At 44.9% G+C, this 19,515-nt stretch overlaps 1 protein-coding gene across 3 annotated transcripts in view; it reads left to right on the top strand.

Annotated features, from left to right (window-relative positions):
* Positions 1–19,515, top strand: part of PRR5L (proline rich 5 like) — a 144,536-nt gene that overhangs the window by 41,930 nt on the left and 83,091 nt on the right. For 2 of the 3 annotated variants that reach the window (XM_060303353.2, XM_060303352.2), the window contains exon 1: positions 12,783–13,723. The exons of the other annotated variant lie outside the window; for it this stretch is intronic. The gene's annotated coding sequence lies outside the window, so the exon portion shown is untranslated. Of the gene's footprint in view, positions 1–12,782; positions 13,724–19,515 lie in introns of those variants that run through there. 3 annotated transcript variants of the gene reach the window in all.

Here is a 19,515-nt window from a genome sequence, read left to right as displayed (position 1 = left end):
CCTGTGCGCCACAACTACTGAGCCTGCTCTCTAGAGACCGCGAGCCACAACTACTGAAGCCCGAGCACCCAGAGCCCGTGCTCCACAGCGAGAGAAGCCACTGCAACGAGAAGCCCGCACACCGCAACAAAGAGTAGCCCCTGCTCTCCCCAACTAGAGAAAGCCCATGCGCAGCCGCGAAGACCCAATGCAGCCAAAAATAAATAAATAAATTACATTACTTTATATTAAAAAAATAAACCACAGTGTACCCTGCCTTTGTAAATAACAAAGACCAGCATGACTTTCTAAGACTCTGATTAAAAATCAAGATAAATTAAAACTGAGGATTTTCAGTAAGAAAGGACTAACCGGCCATCAGGTTTATTTAGTGCTTCTTTTCTAACCAGGAGGGGGCAGCACAAACAAATACCAACGGAGATCCTCCTTGGTCATTGAATTTGACATTTTTGTAGCATTTTTTTGTGTGTGGCCAAACTTCCTTTGTAAAAATTTAGCAACAACAAAGTCATCACATTTACAGGCAGGGGCCAGAGAAGAATATCTAGTTTAGTTGAAAGACTTACAGCTTTCAGGAAGGTTCTGGAAGACTGATCCAGATGGCAAAAGGCTAGAAAGAAAAGTGTCTTTCCAGTGTGGGCTTGCACCCAAGGCTAGGAAAGCAGGTCATGGTAAGAGCAACAGCAGGAAGAATGGTGTTGATCCGTGGCATTGATGATGGCGTTCTGTGCCCAGCGAGAGGTGTCTGAGGGCTGGGAAGTGGGTTTATCTTCCCAAACAGGATAGCCGGAGGAAGAAGGAGGCACATGACAGCCAGCCTGTGGAAGACCTTTAGAACGGCAGGCACAAGGTCGGTGATGCGAGAAAGGAAAGCGTTAATGAATCATAGAGAAACATGCTGTGTCAAACTCATGACAAGGGCTGGGTAAGCCACGGTAAAGAACATGATTGCAGTGCACCTGGAGCCGGGGCTGCTGACCTGAGGACTGCGTGCCATGAAAGTTTGTTCATACCCTGAATTTGCACAGAATCCTTACGGAAAAATAGACATGTTTTTCCGGGAGGAAAGATCTATAGATTTCAGGAGTCTATGACCCCAAAAAGATTAGAAACAAGTAATCTGTATGCATTCCCTCCATCTCTAGGATCAAAGGCACTCTCTCTCTCCAGAGCTGAACTCCTTCTGCCCTGTTTCAAAGGCACCTCTTTCCCCACAAGTGGCAGAAAACCCTGCCTGGCTGGAACAGTGGGGTGCCCCAGCCTAAGTCCTGGGCGGTGGAGGGCTTAGCAGGAGGCGTGGGTGGCTCAGGTGGCAGAGACTGGATGCCCAGGGGAAAGCTCTTTGGCACAGCTGAAAGCTGGGAAGCATCTAGGTGAATCTGTCAGGACAAAATTTCTGCTTGGAGCTGTGCTCTCTTTTCTAAAAGTTAAATTCCTCCCGTGTAAGCCTGGCAACACCCAAGCCTGACTAGAACTGCTGCTTGAAGAGGCTTACTGGCACAGTGAGAGCTTCATGTTTGAGCCTGTGGATCTGTTCGTTACATCCCATTTCTTCTGGAGCATTTTAAAAATAGACATTTTTTTTAATTTTTAAATTTTTTATTGAAGTATAGTTGATTTACAATGTTGTGTTAATTACTGCTGTATAGCAAAGTCATTCGGTTTTATATATATATATTCAGTGTTATATATATATGTATATATAATATACACATTCTTTTTTTTTATTCTTTTCCATTATGGTTTATCATAGGATATTGAATATAGTTCTCCTGTGCTATACAGTAGGACCTTGTTGTTTATCCATTCTATATATAAAAGCTTATACATCTGCTAACCCTAACCTCCATCCCTTCCCCACCCACCTCCCTTGGCAACCACCATTCTGTTCTCTATGTCTGTGATTCTGTTTCTGTTTCATAGATAGGTTCATTTGTGTCATATTTTAGATTCCACATATGAGTGATATCATGTGGTATTGTCTTTCTCTTTCTGACTTACTTCATTTAGTGTGATAATCTCTAGTTGCATTCATGTTGCTGCAGATGGCATTATTTCATTCTTTCTTATGGCTGAGTAGTATTCCATTGTATATATGTACCACATCTTCTTTATCCATTCATCTGTCGATGGACATTTAGGTTGTTTCCATGTCTTGGCTATTGTGAATAGTGCTGCTATGAACGTAGAGGTGCACATATCTTTTTGAATTATAGTTTTGTCTGGATAGGTGCCTAGGATTGGGATTGCTGGATCACACTGTAATTCTAAAAAATAAACATTTATTACAGCATTGACTATAGCGGCAGAAACCTGTGAACAATCTGAGAGTCCATCAATAGTACAACTGCTATGATCAATTTTTTACCCACACTCCAGTTTCGATCCCAAACGTGTGGATTTTCCACACCAAGCAATTCTCCTGTTCTCTGTGGACACCAACTGGGTGTCCTACAAGTCAATTCAATTTTGACACTAATTACCCTGAGTTAGCCCAACCCACAGGTTAAGGGTTCAGCCCCACAAAATTGCCTGCCTCACTTTAGATGCCAATTGAAAGTAGTGGGTTCCCAGATTACCCAGGCTTCTGTCTGACCTGGCTACAAATTGGGGGTTCCCACGACCCCCTCCTTAGGTTTGATAATTTGCTATAACGGCTCACAGAACCTGCAGAAACACTTTACTTACGATTACCAGTTTATTATAAAGGATATTATAAAGGATACAAATGAACAGCCAGATGAAGAGGTATTTAGAGTGGGGTCTGGAAGGATCCTGAACACAGGAGGTTCTGTCCCTATGGAGTTTGGGATGTGCCGCCCTCCCAGCACGTGGATGTACTTACCAACCAGTTGCTCTCCAAACCCCTCCATGTCGTGTTTTACAAGGTTCCGTTACATAGGCATGATTCATTAAATCACCGGTCATTGGTAATTAACTCAATCCCCAGCACACACACACACACACACACACAGACACACACACACACACACCGCCATCCCTGGAGGTAGGGGCATGGTAGAAAGTTCCAACCCTTTAATCACGTGGTTGGTTCCTCTGGCAACCGGTCACCATCCTGAAATGACCTAGGGACCCACCGAGGGTCACCTTATTAGCATCAGCTCAGGTTTGGTTGACAGGGGCTTATTATAAATAACAAAAGACACTCCTGTTGCCCCTATTATGCAGGAAATTACTAGGGTTTTAGGAACCCTGTGCCAGGAACCAGGGAGAAAGATGAAATATATATTTCTTATTATATCATAATATCACAAATAGTGAAATGATAGAATAAATTATAATTCATCCATATTATGAAACATTAAATAGCTTTAAAAAAGAATGTTAAATCCATATGCAATGACCTAAGAGGCGGCCATGATACTTTCTTTAAGTGAAAATACAGGTTGGAGTGTAGTGCATAGGGCGGAAATGGGCACATGTTTTCTGAAATGAGCCAAATAGCAAATATTTTAGGCTCCTGCCTTTGTAGCGTAAAAGCAGCTATACACAATGTGTAAACGAACAGGCTTGGCTGTGTTCTAATAGAACATTATTTACAAAAGCAGCCAGTGGGTCAGATTAGTCTGCAGACCATAGTTTTCTGACACTTGGCATAGAGTGTGATCTTTTTGAAAAGAACCCTTGAACATTGTGTCTATATTTCGTAAAGATAGGGTCCAAGCTGTTAATATTGGTTACCTTGGGGAGAAAAAGGGCGGAATGGGGAGCAGGGAGATTATTCATTTTTCTTTATTCATTTCTGTTTTGTGTGATTTGAGATGGAACACATGTATAGATTTTGTAATTTCTTTTTTGAATTCCCCAAATGACGTAATTAAGGATTGGGAACTCTCAGCTGCACAGCTGAGTGTTTCTGCCCGTAGAATGGGAAAATTGTGGCATAAGGAGGTTTCAGTTAGTCACAAGCTCCAGAGAAATCAGTAATTGCTAAAAAAAAAAAAAAAAAAAAAACCTAACCCAGTTTGAGACATAATGAAAGTGTTACCGAATCAAGTCTGGCTGCTCACCACTCAAAAATCAATACTCGAGAGAGAGACAAATGTTGGTAGAAAGTTGCTTTTAATCAGAATGTCGGCAATCTGGGGAGATGGTGGACTCAGTGCCCCCCAGAAACCATCTCTGCAGATTCTGCTCAGCCATGAAAGTTTTTAAAGGGAAAAAGGGAAGTGATCTCAGTTAATCATTGAAAAAGGAGGTCAGAGTCATTACCGTCCCTCACTGTGTGCAGGTCTGTGTTGACGTCTTGTGATTTTTCTTTAGGTGCTCTATTGTTCACAGAATTTGTTCACGAGGTTACTGAAGGGGAAGCTGGGGAAGAGATCTGGTCATCTATTCATTACTTGTTGTGTGATCAAAAGATCTGAAAGGTGTGCTAGGGCTGGAGATGAGTAGAGCATGGGGGCGCCTGGTTTAAAGTTAGTGACAAGCCAAAAGGGCGCCTCCCGCAGAGAGCTCTTTCCTGCCAAAAGCTTGATGATAAATAGAGGGTCACTCTCACTGTTCTTTGTATCAGTCAAGCCACATCCAGGGCTCTCTTCCGAGCGTGGGGTGCTGGAGTGTAAGGCAGACACGGGCAAACTAGATGACCGCTGAGGACGGAGGCTGGCAAGGCAAAGGACCAGGGAGTTCTTTCGAGAGGCGCAGAGCCTGCTGAGCCTGAAGCAAAGAGGGTAGCGTGGAGGATGAGACAGCTGCTGTGACACAGTGGAGAGGAGAGAGGATCCACTCACCCGAGCCCCAGAGTCTGTGCCCCATCTTGTCAAGCAGAGGACAGTTCAGCCACAGGGACTATTGGCTGGGAAAAGACTAGGTGATCCTTACACGGCCCCTTTCTGAAATAGCCCAGAACAAGCTGGTCTCGGCAGGACTCTGGGGGCAGTTTCTATGGGCCTGAGCTCAGGGCCTGAGCTTTGGGGTGGACGGACCTGGGCTTGCAGCTGGCCCTGCCAGTGACGGGCCCAGCAACCTTGAGGCAAGTTTCTGAACCTCTCTCAGCCTTAATATTTCCTCTGTAAAGGCGAGAAAGTAATAATAATATAATACCACCACCGATTTCATAGACGTTATGAGAACGAAATAAGCCAACACACATGTAGCACTTTCCATGACGCCTGGTACAGTGAATAAGTGCTTAGTAGATGTTAATTGTTGTCGTGACATTTATCATTGCGGTTGTTACACAACAACGGCCAGATGACTCGGTTGACTCCTGAAGCCGTGTTAGCCTTTTGTTAACGTTTCGCCGCCTGATCTTTGACAAAATGAGGCTGGTATTGGCTTGGCTGCATTTCTTTCTCTGGGGCTCAGTTTCTCACCCATACAGCAGACTTCCTGGCACCCGTTGTCCCTATTTAATCAGGCAGATGAGGTATGAAAGACCCTGGGCATGGGCACTGGGAGAGTAGGAGGAAGGATACAAACGGAAGGTGACATGGTACCCAACGCCGGGAGGTCCCCGCCTCACCTTTCTTGGGACCAAATCGTGCTCCTCCTTCAACCAGCTCAAGTCCTGCTTCTTCTGACCACACAGATATCTCCCTTCTCAGGACTTTCGGGCATACTGTCTACCTTGCCCGTGTGGATGGGTAGTGCTACACCCACCCTAGTACCTTGTATCCTGAATGAATCATTTCATATGGATGTGTCACAACAAAAGGTGAGATCTTGGAGAGTTGGGACTTTGTCTTATGTATTTTCAAGTGGATAACTATTAATAAGAGATGAATTAAAAACTAATCATAGACGCTCAATTCAAGGAGATTGCTGTGTGTCAGATATGGTGTTAGATGCCCTCACACAGAATTTCAATTTAATATCACAACACCTCTGTAAGGTAGGTATCAATGTTCCCACCCTACTGAGGAAAAATGGGGTTCAGGAAAGTCATTAAGTAGCTCTAGTAATTAGTACCCCTCAAGTATATTAAGAGGCCGACTCTCCTACTTTCTTAGTGCCGAGTATCAGCACACACTAGGTTCAGGGTAAATATGAAGTAATATTTAGTAAGTCCCCTGCATACAAACCTTCAAGTTGTGAACTTTCAAAGATGCAAATGTGGGCTTCCCTGGTGGCGCAGTGGTTGAGAGTCCGCCTGCCAATGCAGGGGACACACATTCGAGCCCCGGTCCGGGAAGATCCCACATGCCGCGGAGCGGCTGGGCCCGTGAGCCGTGGCCACTGAGCCTGCGTGTCCGGAGCCTGTGATCCGCAACGGGAGAGGCCACAACAGTGAGAGGCCCGCGTACCGCAAAAAAAAAAAAAAAAAAAAAAAAAATGTGCATCTGGTTCCAGCAAGGAACCAGAACCTGTGCCACCAACGTCAGGCGTGAGTGAAATTGCAGCTTGCCCTCCACCTCCTATTGCTGACGATCCCTCAGCTCTACCATCTCCCACCTCCTCTCCCTCCTCCAGTCAGTAACTCTTCTTGCCTGTTCACTCGATGCCAGTCCCTGTATGCCAGCTGTTGTACTGGACTACTGTGCTTTTCAAGGTACTGTACTATAACATTCAAAATGTTTTCTTTATTTTTTTGTGTTTGTTTTTTATGTATTATTTGTGTGAAAAGTATTCTAAACCTATTACAGTACAGTACTGTATAGCCGATTGTGTTAGTTGTGTACCTAGGCTAACTTTGTTGGACTTATGAACAAATTGGACTTATGAACGTGCTCTCGGAATAGAACTCGTTCGTATGTAGTGGACTTACTGCACCCCTCTCTGATGAATTTGAGATTTAAAAAATTGTTATTTCTATAAAGCAACTAAGTTAAAATTAACAACAACAACAAAATGTATGAATTGCACTCGGTCCTTTCTGTCTGTTTACCATACAGGCAGAGCGCTCACCTGGAGCTGAACCAGGGCAGAGAGGGACGGGAAGCAGGAGGCCCTCATAGGGCCTGGGTTTCCTGCAGGGAAATCCAGGGGCTGAGTGTCCCAACTTCCTTCTGGTCGATTGTTCAGGGGAAGGAAAGCAAGGGGCCTTCTGTTCTCTCTCCGGAATCCCGTGATGCTCACACTTTATAGTGGGTGAGAATAATTAGCACCTCCCCCATCCCGGCCCCAAACCTCCACATCCTCCAGGGAACTCTCCACTCTTCCCCCTGGAGGAGGGAGGAGGAATGAGGAGGGAATGCGCGTCATGGTGGGGATTGGGGTGGAGTGGTGTGCAGCTACCTGCGTTTTCTCCTGGACGGCAAGGACAAGCAAGTTTAGCTTATCACTTTTTTTAAACTCATCATTTTTTGAACCCTACTCTACCTAAGGCATCTTGGGGTGGTCCAGATGGAACTGGTCTCACTCTTTCCTCCAATAACCAGAAAAAATACTGTGAGACCTACCCATCCCCACAGAGGATTCAGCAAAGGAGAGAGCCCAACACCATCTCTGGCTTTGACCTCCTGCCATCTGCTTTTCCTCCATTACCTCTTACCCATCCTCACTGATGCTGGGGGCCGCTTTCAGCTCTCTGTACCACTTAGCCCCCAGGCTAAAGAGAATAGATTTCATTCTCTCTCAGTTTTACTTCCCATATTTTTCTGAGCTAATAGAATTACATCACAGAGCAAGCACACCCACCTGCAATATAGTAAAGTCATTAAAAGCACAGATCTTCAAGTCAGACTGCCCGGGTTCAAATCCCAGCTGTGCCTCCTACCAGTTGTGTGATGTGAAGTAAGTCACTTAACTTCTCTGTGCCTCAGTGTCCTTGTCTATAAAATAGTGATAATAAATAATACAAGTGGAATTGCCATAAGGATTAAATGACTTAATACTTGTAAGGTGCTTAGAACCTTGCCTAGCACATAGTAACCACTAGATAACCAGTTATTAAATAACACAGCAATGTTATTTAGCATAGCATCTAGGTCATCTCTGTCTTTGACCTGGTCAGTTTCTCTGTTGCTGGGGCTTGTACCCACCTTCACCCTGAAGAGCAGCTGCTTTCATTTTCTTCTGTTATATGACTCCTGAGCCCCTCCAATATCCCTATGGCTCAGGCTTCAAGGGAAAAACAGAGAATTCTTGTTACCTTATTCTGGAGAACACTTTTAGCTTCCTTTATTTCTGCTTCCTCATTCCAGTCAGAGCCAGATAAGTTTTAAAATAATTAATTAATTAATTAATTAATTTTTGGGTGCTTTGAGTCTTCGTTGCTGCGCACGGGCTTTCTCTAGTTGTGGCGAGCGGGGGCTACTCTTCGTTGCGGTGCGCGGGCTTCTCATGGCGGTGGCTTCTTTTGTTGTGGAGCATGGGATCTAGGCACGCAGGCTTCAGTACTTGTGGCTCGCAGTCTCTAGAGCGCAGGCTCCGTAGTTGTGGAGCACGGGCTTAGCTGCTCCATGGCATGTGGGGTCTTCCTGGACCAGGGCTCGAACCCGTGTCCCCTGCACTGGCAGGCAGATTCTTAACCACTGGCAGGCAGATTCTTAACCACTGGCAGGCAGATTCTTAACCACTGTGCCAGCAGGGAAGCCCCAGATAACTTTTTATACCTAAAGGCTCATCACCGTGATTTTCTAAACAGAAGATCCTCCCCACTCCCCCACCACTGGAACAATGGACAGTGCCCCTCAATGTGCTCATTGTGTAGAAATGGCTGCAGTCAGTAGTTTTCTAATAATTTTGCCTTTGTAGGGGAAGAAAAACGTTTCCTCTACCCTCTTAGGTTCTGAGACTCAGGACTGTGAATTAAGCTGACAAATGACAGAGTAACAGGAGAAAAGCACACAAATTTTATTTGATATTAATATTTTTATGTGGCATGGGGAGCTTCGTAGAAAAGAAGTGGGAATCTCAAGAAGCAGTTGGATTTGGGGGTTAGATACCATTTTAACAAAGGGGGATAAATTGTGGAGAAGTGACTAGACAAAGGAAAGGGGTTTGGGCTTCTAGGGCTGGTAAATTACGGGAAAGTGACTAGAGAATATATGGGACGATAAGGGTTATTTTAATAATGTTTATTTGTGCAGGCTCATTTCGCCTCAACTCCCCATCTCAGGTAATAAGAATGTTCTTTTCTTCTTGGTACCAGGAGGGCACCTTTCTCCAGGGAAATTTATGCCCTGCTTTTAGACAAAAAGTGTTACTAGAGTGTGAGCAAAGGAGAGGCAATTCTGCTGACTTGGGGGAAACTTCCATGAAGAAGGATTCTGAAGCATCAGCTGTTCTCCAGGAAAGGTGGAGAGAAAATGAAGAGGGGAGAAAACATGCCTTATGTCACAGATTAGGGGATACGGGGCCTCCAGGTCAAGCTCCTGAATCTCTTGAGGATTTAGCCTGGAGAGAAGGAGGTCGATTAGAAATTTCATCCTGTAATCCAGGTGGTGACAATGACTGTCTGGGTGGAGGAAGTGGGTGTGTGGTGGGGAAGGGGAGGTACAGAGAAGTGAAAAGGAGAAAATTGCAGGCGTGTCTTAAAAGTAGACAAAAAACTTGACCTGGGATTGGATGTGAAATCAGAAGCATACATTAAAAAAGAAAGAAAAGATCAACTTTCAAAATGTGTTAAAACCTGAGGATTTTAGAGCTAAAAGGGGTCACCCCCATCCACACCCATTTTACAGATGAAAAGTTGAGCCCAACCCCTTGTCTATGGCACTAAATCATGTTAGTTCCAGGTTTTAGGAACAGGAGTTACATCTCTGGATCCTCAAGCTGGATCCCCAGTTTTTCCCTGTTCCTTCCATTCAAATAAGAGGCAATACTGACCCTGGATTATGGCGGTTGGCACTCAGATAAACAGAGGGTTTATACATCCCTGCCCCATCTCAGCCACCAGGACACCAGCTTCAGGAAGAACAAACCCTTATATCAGGCTTCTCAACCTCAGCACTATTGACATTTTGGGCCAGATTGTGTTCTTTATCATGGGCGACTCTCCTGTGTATTGTAGGATGTTTAAGGGCATCCTTACCACTAGATGCCATTGGCTTCCTCTTCCCTTCCCCCCACCACCAGTCGTGAGAATTAAAAATGTTTCTGACACTGCTAAATGTCCCCGGCATAGTGGAGATGAGGGTATAAAATCACCCAGGGTTGAGAACCAATGCTTTGCATCAATGTGCTTACAATGAGCTCCAACATCGCATGGGCCCAAACTCATAAAACCTTAAAGGTTGAAGCTCTTAGATCATTCCTCAAGAATAAAATGATTACCAGTTTTCAAATAATCTTTAGAAAGATGATTTGTTCAATTATTCAACAAATATATCTTGGTTATGTACTACGTGCCAGGAGTTATGGACGTCTTTAGAGAGATAGGAGTGAATGAGATGACTTTAAAATGTTTATAGTCAAGATTGGTGATAACGTGAAAGTGAATGATCTCCTCCAGGACTTGAAGAGTCCCACGGGGAATGGGAGAAGGGAGAGAAAGCAGAAAAGACATTGGCAGTCAGGTGTCTTTTCTCTCTGGGAAAACTTGGAGAACATACTGCTGCAGAAGTCAGCCTAGGAATTGAGCTGCTGAGAGCATGGGCTTTGAAGGCAGATGCACCTGTGTCTGAATCTTGGCCCAATATGACTTGGGCAAATTATCTTCTTAACCTCAGTGTCCTTATCTGTAGAATGGAGACACTAAGGATACTCAGTTCATGATTGTTTTGAAGATTCAAGAAGATAATGTGTGTAAAGCTCTTAGCACAGAGCCTGGGACTTGGTAAACACTCAACAATCCTACAGAAGCTTCTCTGATCATCTTTCAGCTTATTTTATACTTAGGAACAAAGTCGTGCTCTGGACAAAAGCGTATGCACTGCCACCAAAGAGAGGAGGGAGTCAACGGGGCATTTACTTTAGTTTCAGCCTTTTGATTGTCCCTTATTTATGGCTTGTTGGTTGTGTGTGTCCTTGGTTTTGAGGTGTCTTATGAATATTACTAAATCTTTTATTTCCTATATGCACAAAAGCAGGGAGTGTTAAACATGTTACTTCGAGACTCACTCATAATGGAAATGAAAGTAGAAGCCGTTTTTAAAAATTGAAAGTAAGAAAAAGAATTCTACATGTGCATTTGAGGTGAAGTGGGGATGGGGGGACAAATGATGCATTTAAAGTGCTGAGAACCGAGCTGGGCACATAGTAAGCACTCAAGAAATATCTTCCGGGCTTCCCTGGTGGTGCAGTGGTTGAGGGTCCACCTGCCGATTGAGGGGACACGGGTTCGTGCCCTGGTCCGGGAGGATCCCACATGCCGCGGAGCGGCTGGGCCTATGAGCCATGGCCACTGAGCCTGCGCGTCTGGAGCCTGTGCTCCCCAACGGGAGAGGCCACAACAGTGAGAGGCCCGCGTACCGCAAAAAAAAAAAGAAAAAAGAAATATCTTCCATCCTTGTCATCATCATCAAATCATCAACACATAGAATAAAGAGGGGATCATATAGTATGTGGAAATTGTTGAGTCATGTACTCTACAGTTATCAACCTGAAGCAAGAAAAAATGAAGAGCAAAATAGAAAAAAAGCTCAATTAGGAGAGGCTGGAGCAGAGCATCAACCCCTGAAGCCTCGTGCAAGTTTAGGAGCCGGCTGGGCAACGGAAAATGCAAGGGCTTAGCTTGCGGAAGCGGAAAGCGCTGCTTGGAGATTTTTGTTTAAAAAAAAATAAATTTATTTATTTTATTTATTTTAGACTGCATTGGGTCTTCGTTGCTGCACGCGGGCTCTCTCTAGTTGCGGAGAGCGGGGTTTACTCTTGGTTGTGGTGCGTGGGCTTCTCATTGTGGTGGCTTCTCTTGTTGCGGAGCACGGGCTCTAGGCGCACGGGCTTCAGTACTTGTGGCTCGCGGTCTCTAGAGCGCAGGCTCAGTAGTTGTGGCACACAAGCTTCGTTGCTCCGTGGCATGTGGGATCTTCCCGGACCAGGGCTGGAACCCGTGTCCCCTGCATTGGCAGGCGGATTCTTAACCACTGAGCCACCAGGGAAGCCCACTTGGAGATTTTTTGTTGCAAACCTGGGTTTTCCATAAATTTAAAGTTCATATGAATCTGTTCCTCATTGAAATGAACCTCGGGTGATTAGGGGTATGGATCCCATAGAGACCATCTGGGGAAGGAGTGTCGATTGCCTCTACAGATTTCCAAATTGACCTGTTTTAAGGAAATATACCCGAGAAAGTTGTATGACAGCAGCAAGGAGAAAGAGAAACGTCACAGCATCAACCAATGCTTCCATCTGGTGGGTATGTGAATGGATGTTGCAAAGGTAAACTCCTCTCGGTCATCTTAGATTTACAAATATTATACTGACAATAGCAACTTACATTTATTGAGCATGTACTATGTGCCAGACAGTGTTCTAAACATATTCCATGGACTTTCACCCAAACTCTGTGAGCTAGGTCCTGTTATGTTCCCAGTTTATCACTATGGAAGCTGCAGCACAAGGCATCCTGCTAGTCGATTGTGCAAGCAAGAGAGGAACGAGGCAGTCTGGCTCCAAAGCCCTTTTAAATACTGAACTTACAAATGGCTTTTTAAGACCTGACCTATTTTTAAGTATAAAAGCTTCTGTATTATCACGACGACTATCACTATTAGGGAAGCACGGTCATTGACGTCAAGGAGAATTACGACCAAGTCAAAGACTTTTGATTTAGGACAAGCGCATCATTGACCCTTGGTTTCTGTTAAGCGCTGGGATGGCAGCCAGACTGCAAGGGCTTACAGGAGTCAAGGGAGGTGAGAAAAGGGAGGCCTCGATGTATATATCACTTGCAGGAGTTTGGCAGTAACAACCGAGAAAGAAATAGAATTATAACCACGAGGGGCAGCTAGCCTTATGAAGTCTTGTTTTTTCTTCTCCCCGAGGCAATAAATACGCATTGGAGGGAAGGAAAAGGGGCCAGTGGAAGGGAAGAGGATAAAGGTACTGAAAATGGAGGAAAGATGTTTCAAACGAACATTGGGAAAGGGATGGTACTCAGGGCACTAGTGGAGGGTTTGACGTCCAGCTGGATTTGGAGAAGATATTTCAGGCCCTACTTGTTAATGATCCCGGATGAAGCAGTGGTTACATTTTCAGTAATCTGGACCCACACTGTGCTGAAAGCCCACATTATTCTGGTGTGGGTGGTCCATTATCTAACTGTTTGGAGAGTTGGGTGTGTGTCCCACAGCCGCTATTAAACAGCTCTGTGATCTTGGACAAAAAAGTCACTTCTTATCTCTGAGCCTCAATTTCCCCATCCTGTAAAGTGGCAGATTTGAACTCAAGGTCCTGGGTCCTTTGCACTTGGCAGCAGTACTAACTTCTCATATGAGTAGAAGAAGGTCTATTTTAGGTGAAGGATTAATACCTCTATTGTGTGATTTTTGTCTTAGAGTGAGAGAGAGGTCACAGTCCCTTCCCTCTGTGCTGGAGAGAGAGGTGATTTGACCAGAATTGTAAATGGCTCTGTATTTTATTTATAAACGTATATAATGTTCATTAAAATAGACTGATTTGTTACCAGGAATCTAAGGGCATCCTTCTAAATACTATAAAAACTTAGGCCCTTTATTAGCTATATACATATCTGAGCCTCAGGAATATCAGGTAACATTGCTCACTTGTTTCAGGAAAATGATGTATCATCATTTGAATGCACAAGTCCACCCATTGGTCATGGGGCTGCTGATCTCTGGAAGAGCCTGGTTCTCGGGAGGGAGGACCAATTGCTGCATCTGTGTTGTCAACCGTCAGTTGTTTACAGCATTTAGTAAGTAGAATATCCCCCCAGCCACTGGAATTATAAAATTCAGCTCAGCAAAAGCATAGAGCGCCTACTGTGTGTTAGGCACCAAACAGGAAAATGGGGGTGATAGACATCAGTTCGGCTGATCAAAGCCTGCAACCACAATAAAAACACAAAACAGGAAGCTATGATGAATATCGGGTGTGCAGCCATTTGGAACACAAGGGGTGCAAGCTTTCAGCTAGAGGGGTGTGTGTGTGTGTGTGTGTGTGTGTATCTGTGTGTGTGTGTGTGTAATAGACTGAACATGGCAGATTATGTGGAAGGCACCCAAGGGGAAAACGTGCACAAGTGATCAAGAACACTTATGCCTGGTGATCCAGAAGCTTAAACAACGCGCGCACACACACACACACACACACACACACACACACACACACACACAGACTGCTACCTCTATAGCGTTTTGGTGTATACTTGTGGCCCTAAGTCAACCACTTGATGCAAGATGCAGGTCATATTCTGCAGTAGCAGTTCTCAAAGTGTGATCCAGGAACCTTTGAAGTAGCCCTCAGGACCTGTGCAGTCATTCAGGGCCCCCTGATCAGAAGGGCTGGTGCTCTGTTTAATGCTGTGCTGTGGCTGTCTTGAAATTCTAAGTAACTTTTGAATAAGAGACACACAACCCCCACTAGCCACTTTCAGTTTGCACTGCAAATCATGTAGCTGGTCTTAGTTGCTTGAGACCCCTTCGTGGGGTGCATGAGTTCAAAACTTTTTTTTTTTTTTTTTGCGGTACGTGGGCCTCTCACTGTTGTGGCCTCTCCCGTTGCGGAGCACAGGCTCCAGACGCGCAGGTTAGCGGCCATGGCTCCAGCCCAGCTGCTCCGCGGCATGTGGGATCTTCCCAGACTGGGGCACGAACCCGTGTCCCCTGCATCGGCAGGTGGACTCTCAACCACTGCGCCACCAGGGAAGCCCTGAACTATTTTAATAACACTAATAATGATGACGATGAGGAGGATAATAATCTTACTTTATTTGCCTTTTCCACTCTCATTCTCACACGTTGGATGGTTGTGAAGAGTGAAAATGTGTGTGTTTGCCTCTTTTCCCCAGTAAGATGTCAGCTCCATGAGGGCAGGGCCTTTGTCTCTCTTGCTTACGGTTGGATCTTGAGAGAAGAGGAGCCAGCAGCATTTGTTGAGAGAATAAATGAAAGAAAGAATAAATGAATATACAAAATGGTCCCAACTGGGTTCTATAAATTTTTGTATAGGAGTTTACCAGGTGGTAATGGTAGGATTAAAGATGACTTCAGTTTTGTATAAACTTGTATATTTTAAAACATATTTTATAATTAGACCAAATAAAAACATCATGGCAATGGGATCAAGGCACTGACTGATTATACCAATGGCTCGCCCAGACAGAACTTCAGGTGGCCCTATTTGTCCTTACAGCAGCACCAGGATTTATAATTAGACCACATAATACATGTCATTAGAATTGAGAGTTTTAGCATCAAAGGGTTCAGAAAGCAGCCTCAAGCCAAGCAGGAGAACTGATCCCTGCAACACGCTGAGGTCCACGCTGAGGGGAGGGTGTGCAAAGTGCTGGGCAGGCCGCCCCGTGGGGAGGGGAAGCACAGTCCTGCCCTGGCCCCTGGAGGGGGAAGTGGGTACTTATAAGGGGGAGCAGGAGAACAGGGTGCTCCAGGCCCAGAGAGGTTAAGTAACGGGCCCAAGTTCACAATGGTATGTTGCTGGATGAGCGCTGAAATCTGGCTTGTCTCCATCACCTGAACCCTTGACCTGAATGCAGTCCTGCCTTTCCGAGAACGCAAGCAGCTTAGTGTGACTTGGCGTAGGGTGGGGTGGGCAAAAAGGAAGAGTGGCTGGGAATGAGGCTGGGGTCCAGCCTATATATAGCATCCCTTCAGTCATACTGGTAAACAGAAAAAGGAGGCAAACATTTATGGACCAGAGAAAAGTAAACCCCAAAGTTTTAAGGGGCTGTTCACTTATATTCATGTTACAAGTTATTCGGCACATATTCGTTGAGCCCCTGCCCTGTGCTCGGACAGACATCACTCCCACCCTGTCTCGGAGCTCACGCCTGTCCAGCACAGCTGGGGGAAGACTTACTGAGCTAGGCAGGATTCACTGTTAACAGTTCAATGGCATTTCTTAGATGCTGTGTTTGCAGCTTCTCATGCTTCCTTTGAAGACCTTTTGCCCTTTCTCCTAACAAATAACCTGACTCACATCTTTTCTTTCATCCTTTCCTTCCCCCAGCTCCCTCTGTCAGAGGTGCAGAAGGGCTGTGAACTGACCCAAGGCAGGTTTCCTGCAAAGAGAGGAGGAAGGGGCCCAGCTCCTAGACCAGCAGAAAGCAGGAGCCGACCCATCTCTGCCGGGTTCTCTCGACAAAGAGATTTGGTCCCTTCACCTACCAGTCTTGCCCTGGCTGACGCTGGCTGAGAGCTTACTCTTCCAGAGACAGCGGGGGCCCAGGGAGAATGGCCCACCCCTCCTGCAGGGATGCAAAAAACAATCGGCTATTAATTTCTAGTAGGATGAGCAGAAACATTTTTAGCCAGGAAATCTAAAGCTCCCTGGCCCCCGTTTAACTTCCAGGACTGCAGGTGGCTCTGAGTTCCTCTTCGAGATCATTTTAGCCACTGGTCTTGGGAGGACATTTCACTTTTAAATGAGGTGTCTGCCTGTTCCCATTGGGCAGCACCCCATAGCAGTTAAGCACAAGGACTAGGGATCCAGACTGCCTGGGTTTGACTCCCAGCTCTGCCACTTGCTGTGTGACTTTGGGCAAGTCACTAAACTCTCTGTGCCTCAGTTTTCTCATCTACGAAATGGAAATTATAATAGTACCAGCCTCATACTCTTTTGCGGTATTATAAGAATTAAATGAGTTGATACTGGTGATGTGCTTAGAAATAGGTAAACATTTTTCAGGGTTAAATTAATAAAATAAATATATTTAATTATCCAGCTGTGGGTGGTACGTGCCTCTGTCTGTTCCTTCTCTTGGGATGTCTATCATTGGACTGAGGGAATAGATGTAGCAAAGAGGCTAAAAGCAGGGATTTGAGGGTCAAACTGCCTCAGTTCAAATCCTGACTCCACCACTTAATTAGAGATTGTCATCTAAATCTCTCTGCTCCTCAGTTTCCGCATCTGTAAAATGGGTTTATAATTGTACTTTCTTCTTAGGATGTCATGGGGAATGAGCTGTGTCATGTTCTCAGTGTAGTAAGTGGTACATAGTAAGTGCTCAATAAATTTTAGCTGTTATTACCAGGCACTCCAAAAAAAAGTGCAATTTTGATTGCATAAACTACAGTAATGCCAAAGCTAATGCACAGAGCACACGTGGCCAGAGCCTCACACCAGCTCCTCAAAGCTGGTTGTGTGCTAATTAACAAAAAGCTTGGCGGTTGGTCAGATGTGGGAGAGCTCAGCTATTTGGCATTTAAATCCTGGCTCTCCTGCTTGCTAGAGGTGTGATGTTGGGCAAGTTAGCATCTCCAAACCTCAATTTGTTTCCTTCCTCCCACCCTTCCTTCCTTTAATAAATATTTATTGAGTGTCTACTCAGTGGAGGCACCGTGCTAGGTTCTGGGTATGCCCCAAATGGACAGGCCTGTGAGGCATCACAGGCAGGCTGTACAATTAAACAGGTCACCCACTCTCTGCTGGGGGCCTAGCCTGGGCCCGGTACGTGCTCTCAGTAACTATGGCTGCTCGTGCTAATTTACGATCAAATGCCCTTGATCACATCTCCATCGGGTCTCAACAGCCTTTCTCATGAAGGAGGTGGCTGGATCTTATTCTTTTCTCCAGCCCAGATGAGATGCATAGGTGGGTCAGAGGAAATGATTGTGAAGGTTACTCATTTGGTTTCTGCAGTGGAAAGTGAAGGAGGGAGACACTTTCCCTGTAAATTTGGATAGTATCCGTAGATTAGTCATTCAAGAGATTAAAAAACTGAAAGCAAAGTCGGCTGAGTAGATTCCGTTAAGAACTCCCGTTGATCTTATTTAGTTCTGGGACCTCTTCAAAGCAAATTTGACTGACGTGCAGTTCTCCTGTCTAGGACAGCATTTTCCCGATGGTGTTCTGTGGAAAACTATATCCCTAAACTCTTAATAGTAGTCCATGAAAAGAAGTTACATTACTGAATGTTTCTTTCCTGCAGACCGCCCCCAAGTTCTTAACATACAGATGCATGTTATGATACTGTGTGCACGATATATCCAAAAATTATTTGAGTGAAGAACCTTTTTCCAGTAACACTAGCAACAGCTTGTGGTTTACTCTTCCTCAGAGGAGAGCTTGAGAAATGCCCTAAGTTAGACTTCACTGATGAAAGCCAGGCTGAAACACCCAAACTCTGGTAACATGAGTACCATACTTAGGAGAAGTGGAACAGACATTGAGTGATGTCAGATCAGAACTGCCCCACTTAATGCCAGAGAATGAACAGAGAGTTCTCTCTGAGCCATGGCCATCCATGCGCTGGCTTGGCTCACCTTGACCCAGCTGCTAGGGACAGTTGTCCAAAGGGACAGGGCATCCTGGCTCTGCCCACTTTCTCCTACTGCAGAATTCTCCTTTCCCATGTCCAGCAGAAAACCTCCCTACAGTTGGTGGTTTGGATGAGAATATTTATCTTCCCCAAACAGCTCTGTAACTTCCTCTCCCTAAATTGGGAGGTCGAGATGACTCAGGGTAGGGAGGAACTTACAGTGGGAAAGAAAACCTTGTAATTTGTGGTTATTTCTACTTCTGACAAGCTGGGTGACCTTGGGAAAGGACTAAAGCGTTCATTTAAGCCTCAATTCTTCATCTGTAAAATGGGGATAATGCTAGCACCCATGTCATAGTGTTGTCTGAGGTGTGAGACACTGCTTGCAAAGCACCTGACACAGTGCCAGTATATCGTATGTCTGCAATTAATATTAATGTCAGTTGTAACTGTTGTTATTGTAGATTCCACATTTGTGTGGGGGGGGGAAGGAAGGGAGGAAGGAAGGAAGGAAGGGAAGAAGAAGAGAGGGAGGAGGGAAGAGAGTGGCACAGGATGCAATGTTTAGGGTATAATGGGAATTCCATCGTGCAGAGGAAGATTTAGATTAAAATGGAAAGTGAATAAATTTCCTACTAATGCAGGAAAAAGAGAAAATTTATCAATGTGATTCTAGGCAGAGTCCTAGAAACCAAAATTACTGGTTACATATTAATTAGTATGTTAGTTTATACATCAGGCTCTGGAGAATTTAGTTAGCATGAGTCAATCTTTGCATGGGAAGCTTACTTTGCATGGGATACATCTTGCGGCTGCAGCGTGGTACCCAGGACACTGAATTTGTGGTTAGAGACTTGAGAGATGGGCACTGACTCTGAGGAAAGGGGGATAGATTGCCTTGAGGGATTTTTTTCAGCAGGCCTCTGACTATAGCCTAGATGAACTCTCCTGGCCAGAACTCTTTCACTGGCCAGAACCATCTCTCTCCCCCTGTCTTTTTCTTTCTCCTCTTCCACACTCTTCCCTTTCTTATCCTCCCCTCTTCCTTTCCCTTCCCCTACCCCAACAGGAATGAATAAGCATAAACACACTCCTACTTATTCCATGTGTCTTGTATATAACCAATGAAGACTACTATCTTATGTCCTTATGTTATATTTATGTGATTCTGCTCCTTATTTTTATTTTATCTATTTTTTGAAGTGGGGAGCATGTGAATGTCACATTTTATGATTACCATTTGATTTCCATATTCTTGGACCACTTGT

This window comes from Globicephala melas, chromosome 8 (genome assembly GCF_963455315.2).
Source record: "Globicephala melas chromosome 8, mGloMel1.2, whole genome shotgun sequence".
Taxonomy (NCBI): Eukaryota; Metazoa; Chordata; class Mammalia; order Artiodactyla; family Delphinidae; genus Globicephala; species Globicephala melas.
Note: the sequence above shows the minus strand (reverse complement) of the source record. Positions and strands in the feature narration are given on the sequence as shown.